A 7,507-nucleotide genomic window follows, 5' to 3' on the forward strand; every position below is an offset into this window, starting at 1 on the left:
GGGAAATAAAGCTCTACCTGTGAGCATGGGTGTCTGGGTGCTCCTTGTCTGAACCGGCGTGCCTCAAGTTGTGCCAGGGGAGGTGCAGGTTGTCAATGAGGAGACGTTTCTGCTCACAGAGCAGTCAGGCACAGGGACGGGGTGCCCAGGGAGGTGGTGGTGTCACTGTCCCTGGGGGTGTTCGAGGAAAGGGTGGATGTGGTGCTTGGGGACAGGGTTTAGTGGTTGACACTGGTGGCAGGGGGACAGTTGGACCAGGCAGTCTTGGAGCTCTTTTCCAACCCTAATGGTTCTATGATTTCCAGCTCTTGGTTAATTTTCTGTTCACTGAGGCCTCCACAAACACCAAGGAGGGATGTGCCTTCAGGAATTTACCATCTTCCTGGCTGCACCTTAGGACACCCGTGGCATTAGATGACGGCAGCAGATTACTTCCACCAACACAGATTATTTTAGCAGAGGCAGTACTGTGCACAGCCTTACCCCCGCATGTCCCTGGGGTAGCCTCAGTGACAAAAGGCTGGAGCCAGAGAAATGACATGGTGCAGGCCACTGGGTGGCCCCATGCAGGTCACTTATTTCCAGGGACACAGGGATGCTTGCAGGGCAGATTGTGGGATCACAAGAAGGGCCACAGAGTAAATGTGGAGGGCCACGGGGACGATGGAGGGTTTGGTGAGAGAACTGAGAGCACAAAAGTGACAGTTGCAGTGGAAAGCTCGTAGTAACTTGGAATACACATCTATAGGAAGCTTGTTTTGTCACTGGCACTGCTCAGGGAACAACTTGTTTGTTCTTGTTCAAAGCAAGAGTGTGAATCATTCCTCTTGATGTTCCTCTTACAGAGCAAGGCTCTAATACCCTTTTCCTGAGACCTGCCTCACATTATCTCTGACTGCCAATAAAAACATTCAGGATTTGGCTCCTTGAAAGGTGAAAACAAGAAAACGAAACACAGAAATCTTCAGGAAGTGCCCGTCCCACTCTCTGTATGCCCCATGCAGATTTTCTGGCATTTCAAATTGCAGTTTTCTGTAAAAGCAGTGGAAGCAGGACCGCTGCAAAGGACAAGCTATGTAGCTCTCTGAGAGTATGTAAAAGGACCAGCTGCAAAGAACATGCTAAAAGTTTTAACCAGTGAAACTCCCTCATCTCAGGCCAAAACATCACCCCAGCAGCTGGTCAGCACTCAGCGCCATTTTCATGGGGGAGGAAATTCACCTCTGGGCTGAGCACACAAAATGAGAAAACAAAGGGTAACTTTTCAGTAAGCTGAAAATAGTGCCTTGCACCGAAAGCATTTCCTTAACAACAACTCGTGTCGCTGTCGTGCCAGCGTATCATTTTGCCTCCAGCATCAACAAAGCTGAGAGCTAGGCACAAATTCCACGATCGGGGGAGGATAATGCTGCCATAAGAACGCAGCTCCACGTTCAGATGCCAGCCTGTTTGCAGCCCTGACAGTCAGACGAGTCTTGTTTTGACTCGTAGGCTGAGGAAATGGGGCTGAAGGAGCAAACGCAGCCAGCAACCATGCTTCACCCTGAAGGGCAGCACCTCAGCCCTGTCAGGTGGCAGCAGGTTGTCCTTGTGCCCACGAATGCCATGTCCGTGCTTCACCAAGGCAGACGGCGAGGGGGGAAATGGTGTGGACACCAGCACACTCAGCACCCATATTGCTCACCGCTGGGCTGCAATGCCTCCGCTACACCATTTGCAGGCTCCTTTGGCCACGCACTGAAGAACGAAATCCCAATGATGCATTGGCATCACGGCACATTGTCTTTAAGGAGGTGTTGGCCACGTTTTCTTCACCAGCATCATCCTGTATCTCTTCTTTATCCTCAGTCATTTTCTCCATATACTTCAGAGCCCAGCTCGCTTTCATCTTCCTTCACTGTTTTTTGGTAATTTGCATTTTTCACTCTTCTTACTGCAAAGGAAACTGTTAAAAATTGTATACATTTAATACCCTTTTTAGAAGTTTCCTGCAATTTCTTTTTTATTTAGTTGACACATTACTGAACAAACTATTTTGGATAGGTGACTCTTTTACTGCATGTCAGACCCGACCACCCACCAACCTCACGGGGAACAAACTGGAGCTTTCTCAGTTTATCTGGAAGAAGCAAAGATTGTGAAGTAAGCTGCAGAGATGGCAAAGTGCTGTTCAGTGTGCCCTTAGAAACCACCCCAATGTGGTTTTCACAGCACTTCAATCCTTCACTTTTGATTTAATGCATATCAAAGTTCAAATAAAATTCTATTTAAAGAAGGTTTCTGAGGGGAAAAAAAAAAAAAAAGAAAAAACAAAACAAAACAAACAAACAAAAAAACCCTTTTGCAACGTAGGTCAATAAAAAACATGAAACACGAAGCTTCAGCAGGAGCGGCTATGTGTCTGCCATGAGAAGCCCAGGACAGGCACGGTTCCCACTGGATCTCTCCCAGCTTTGATCTCCATTTGAGAGGGGATTACACAAAACCAGCTCGATTAAGCACAACAGAAGTCCACACACATGTAATGAGTTTCAAGCCTGCCTGTTTTGCATGGCTTTTCTGGCTTCGAAAAAGCATTTTCTACACAAGTACCTTCTTCGTTAGCTTAGCTGAGCAGCACGGCGAGATCGGAACATGTTTCTGATACATCAGCAGCCTTCAGTGCCCTGAACATGCAGCCAATTGTCTTTGCACAGATGGTCTCAAAAATGTGAAGCTCCAGCAGCACACGGTGTTGTGTGTGCTAAATATGTCGCTCCTGTAAGGTCCAAACTGCTCATCAGCTCCTGGAAGTTTAGGCACAGAAAAAAATGGAATTGCCGACCCTTGTTTTTATAACGTTCATAAAATTTTCTTATTAAATCCTTATGGTCATCTTTCCAGTTTTAGAGAATGTAGAGTTTTAGAGAATTTTCTTTTCTTCAAAAAGAGAAGTGAATTTCAGAACTTGGAAAGATGAAAGCATCTCCAAAAGCTGCACGAAGGAGAATGTGCTGAAGCTTCTGCTGCTGTTTTGGGTAGGAATAATTAACTTTTCTGTTTGCAGTGTAAGTAACCAGATAATGCTATGTAATTGCGTATGATTTGCGTTGCTTGAAATGGTATTGCTAATTTCCAGCAATGATTAGCATGTCATTTAAATAATTATTCTGCACCATATCATTTGGACACTTCAATTGCATGCATCTCTACTGTGAAATTCCTGGAGGTGTTCTCAACATTTCTAGTTATTTGTAGGCTTATCCCACACCTTGGCTGTTTCAGTGTTTGGGGAAAATGATGACAAAACAGAATTTAATAACACTGTGTTTACATAACTAACTTAACCCCTAAGAATCTTTAAAACCTTGACTATCAATAGAGTTGCATTGGTTTCATTCGCAATTCCATCTCAGCCCTCTGGAGAAATTGTCTCAACAAGAGCCCAGGCCTAAACTGGTGAAAACTCCTCTCTCTCTGGGCTGAGTTTTGCCTCGATGTACGTGAAACCAGGGGAAGAGTTCCTGGCAGCTCTCACCGAGGCCTGGAGCATGGAGGGGCTCCTAGATCACGACAAATGGATTCCCCAAAACAGCCAGTCTCGTGGGGCAGCTGCCCTGCAGAGAGGCAGTCTCTGCTGAAAGAGGTCAGCTGAACAAACAGGCTTTCTGTTTGCTTGTTTTGCTCCCCGAAATCTCTTAGCATGCTATCTTGAACAAACTCTCGCTCAGCAGATGAAGAAATGGTGACAACATGACAGTTCTTGAGTGATTATTACCGAACGCGGTGTAACACCCTTCTTTTTACAACTTCCCTGTCTTTCAAGCAAGCCATTATTCTTGAAAAGGTCGGCTTTGCTTGGCGCCCCTGTGCACAAACAGAGCATGTTTTCTCTAAACTGCTGGCTGCTGATGGATGCCCTCACAGCCAGCACATGCAAAACTGAGCGAAAACTGAAGGAAAGGTTGGTGTTAATCACATCATCTTTCCAGAGGAGAAGAAATTGATACCCACTGGTGCTGGGCAGCACTGGTTTATCCTGCCCCGGCAGAGACCACTGCCAGAGCCCTCTGTGCGCCGCACATTGCTCCGTGGTTCTCTGTCCTGTTCAGAGCCGAGGATTTAAAAGCCAGGTCCCATTCCCCCAGGCAGCTTCATAGTTTCTCTTCAGTGGCCCCTTACATGTAGGAAACCTCAGCCACCATTCCTGAAGCTGCAGCATGATGTTTTCTAAGCGTTTATCAGTGGCATGAGTCACTGCTACCAAGCATTTGTTAGGAATGCAACAGGCTGGGAGCTGTTCTGTCTTTCTCTGTGTATGCAGCATGGAGCTGGGCATTGCCACTGCACAATAACCTGGACATCAGAACTGAATCCATTCTGCTGTGGTACAAAACCTCTGTTTTTGGCAAATGTTTTGGTCCGTTTTTCTACCCTATAAGAAGGAGGGAACCTGCAGACTGTCTGGGCTACTGATTTCTTTTACTTTGGCTCATTTTTCTCCCTCTGCTCAATTTTCTTCCCTGATTTTTTGCAGTCAGTCGTAAACTAAGTATATCTTCATATTTTAGTTAGAGCTTTATAAATGTGCAGTGCCTAACACTAATCCCTTCTGAAAATCTTCTACTGACAGCACGTTAGTTCATAGGGTTTATTTTGCTTGTATGCATGAACCTAGGGTAACCACTGCTTCTTAAACCACCAAAAATGTATGTTCAGTCTTTTCATTCAGCTACAGAGAGCCTTGAGATTCTCTGCTTTTCTTTCTACTGCCACCCACCCTGCAGATGCCATCCTAAAACCATAAATAGCTCTTGGGTTTTTTGCTTTATTTCTACTATTTACATGACAAACCTTAATGTCATTGCTCCTATTTTAAAGACAGCAAAAAATCCCACACCCATATGTCAACTTTTTAACGCTGATTGACTGGCAGTACACCAAGAGGGATATATATGTACATCTTTTATGGGATAGTGGATAGAAACAGCCATTAGGCAGTCTGACAGCGTTTGCCTTTGTTTCGGGTGACGTTAAGGTGATCTGCACCATCCCAGAGCAGGACTTTTACTGCCTGTGTCAGGCAGGCCTGGCCCAAGCACTGCAACAAGCGTAAACCATGGCACAAACCTGTGTTTCCTGAGCATCAGGCACCTTCTGAAGCAGGGTGCAACGTCCTCAGACTGGAGAAGGGAGGAAGGAAAAGGGACCCAAAGGAGAGACAGAAATATGGGGCTCTCATGCCCACACTGGCCTCTCTGTGGGGACAGCACTGAGGAGGCAGCTGGCCTGGGCAGCTCCATCACCCCACGTAACTCACCACAGAAATGATTTTCTCCCGTGCCTCACTCTTAACGCAGATGCTTTGCTGTTGAGATGCATCAAAATACCACCAAATGGCAGGTATCGTCAGTATATTTTTGCAGGGGAGAGTTGTGGTGTAGCTGGGCTAAGCCTTTAGTGTTCCTGAATACCCAGAGCTGTATCTGGCACGCTGGACCTTACTACTCGTAAGGCGCTGCTTTACGTTCCTGACCCACAAAATAATCTGAGAACAAGACTTCAGCCATTCCCTCATTGTTTTTCATGCGTGCCCAGTAAATAGTTATCTCTATTTACTTGTTCTCATTTGGGGAATACACATTCTTTTGAAAGACAATGGTAGCAACTCCTGAGCATTTAACTACCATTGTTCACATCCCTCATGGATCATCCATCTGGTCAGCAGCTTTCCTGGCACTGGCTGAAGAGAAAATCGTGTTTTAACTCCCCTCCTTCATGGTTACGAGGTCTCTAGCAGTGCAAGAGCCGAGCAAAGATGCAATCCTTGTGTGCTTTCCTGCCTTGGCATCTACAAACCTGACCCACACTGCTAACTCAAAGTCCGTGCTTCTAATAGAACTAATATAGAAACTTTGGATGAGCTTCTGAAATCTCATTTGAAGCTTCAGACAGTCAGAGACATGAGACAAGACTATCGAAATAAATAAAACAAAAATATTGATCTAAATAAATTGTGCAAAAACATGTCTCTGAGATTATGGGACGAGGTTTCTGAGGGCGGAAGAACTTCCAGAGACCTGAAGTGGCCCCAAGAAATCTCCCAAATACGGTATTTTTCCCTCACCGTGAAAAAGTCAGTACAGATCCCATCTCCCAGAATGAGATATACGGTGATTCCTAGCATGAAGAATGAATTGCGTCTTCTGCTGTTGATAAAATCACCCAAGGTCTCTTTTAAAGTAACTGCCAAACCAAGCTTGTTTTTCAGTGATTTTATAATCTGCATATGAAAGACTCAATCTGGAATAGGACCTCAGCCTGGCTCCCGATTATATTCCCTCAGGTCTAAAAGTGGAAAAATTATGCACGCAGAGCCTGATTCTGTACTCACAAAGGAAGGTGCAAGTAGGGTAGCTGCAATGAACTCAGTGGAATTTTTCCAAATTGGCACTCACTAGTGGGAGTACAAATTTAGTCCACATTTTTGTGGGAAAAACAATTGTGTACCAAAAAAAAAAAAATTGCAATTGAATTCATTTGCAATTATTCCTACTCATAAAACTCAGGAACCATATACTCCTCAATTAAAGTAATTTAGATTTCAAATTGGGATAAAGGAATCTCTTTCTTGACTCAGCTAGAACTGCATTTTCAGCTAATTGGAGGGCTTTCTCTCCAGATCGAACATCCTGAGTTCTCACCCCCATCAGAAAGACATCCCAGTTGCTGGCCTTTTTTGTTCCAAAATATTTAATATCTAATCAACCCATTAGAAGCTAGCTTCTCATCTTCCTTTCCAATATTATGAAAATGAGTGGGCCAGCATAACAGAATATACAGCAAAAGTATGCCAAGGAACAAATCAGATATCCCCTTCCCTCTAGAGTTACAGGCACCCTTGGCGGTGCCGGTTTAAAAGTTGGCAGCAGCCCTTTTGGCAGTCTGCAGCCCTTTTAATGCTGGAGATTCATTCGCTGTGTCTGAGCTGCTTGGCTGGTCGAGCAGAGACAACCAGACCGCTATTGCATCCCTCTGAGCTGCCTCTTCCTCAGGCCGTGGGGTCTCAGACCACTTGCTCCCCTTCCCCTGGAAGCTCTTCCCAGTCCCTCCTCTTCCCTGCTCTTCCTGAACATTTGCTGCCCTAGATGCCTTCCTAGAGAAAGAGCACCAGAAGCACACACAGTGAACATGCTGCTGATGTACACAGGAGAAAAATTAGGCTTTGTGTTGTGGTCTGTGGTTGTTCCTAATGTATCCCTAACACTTGGAACTCAGAGCTCCTGCTGCTCTGCAAGCTACCTCTCACAAGCTACCTTAGAGGAAGCTCGGGTGAACCTATGAAGTGTCTTCTCCCCTGCCAACAAAAGAGCTTCTCGAGCATAAACTTGGGATATATCTACAATGGAAAACTGAAACGAACCTCAAGCCCAGAGAAATTGATAGAAATGGCCCCTTAGGTTCCAGCTAGCAATAGATCCAGTTTTAGGTTCACATCATGTGAATTTTAAATCTGGTATTTCCTGTG

The sequence above is a fragment of the Aythya ferina genome (assembly GCF_964211825.1).
Source record: "Aythya ferina genome assembly, chromosome: 9".
Classification (NCBI taxonomy): domain Eukaryota; kingdom Metazoa; phylum Chordata; class Aves; order Anseriformes; family Anatidae; genus Aythya; species Aythya ferina.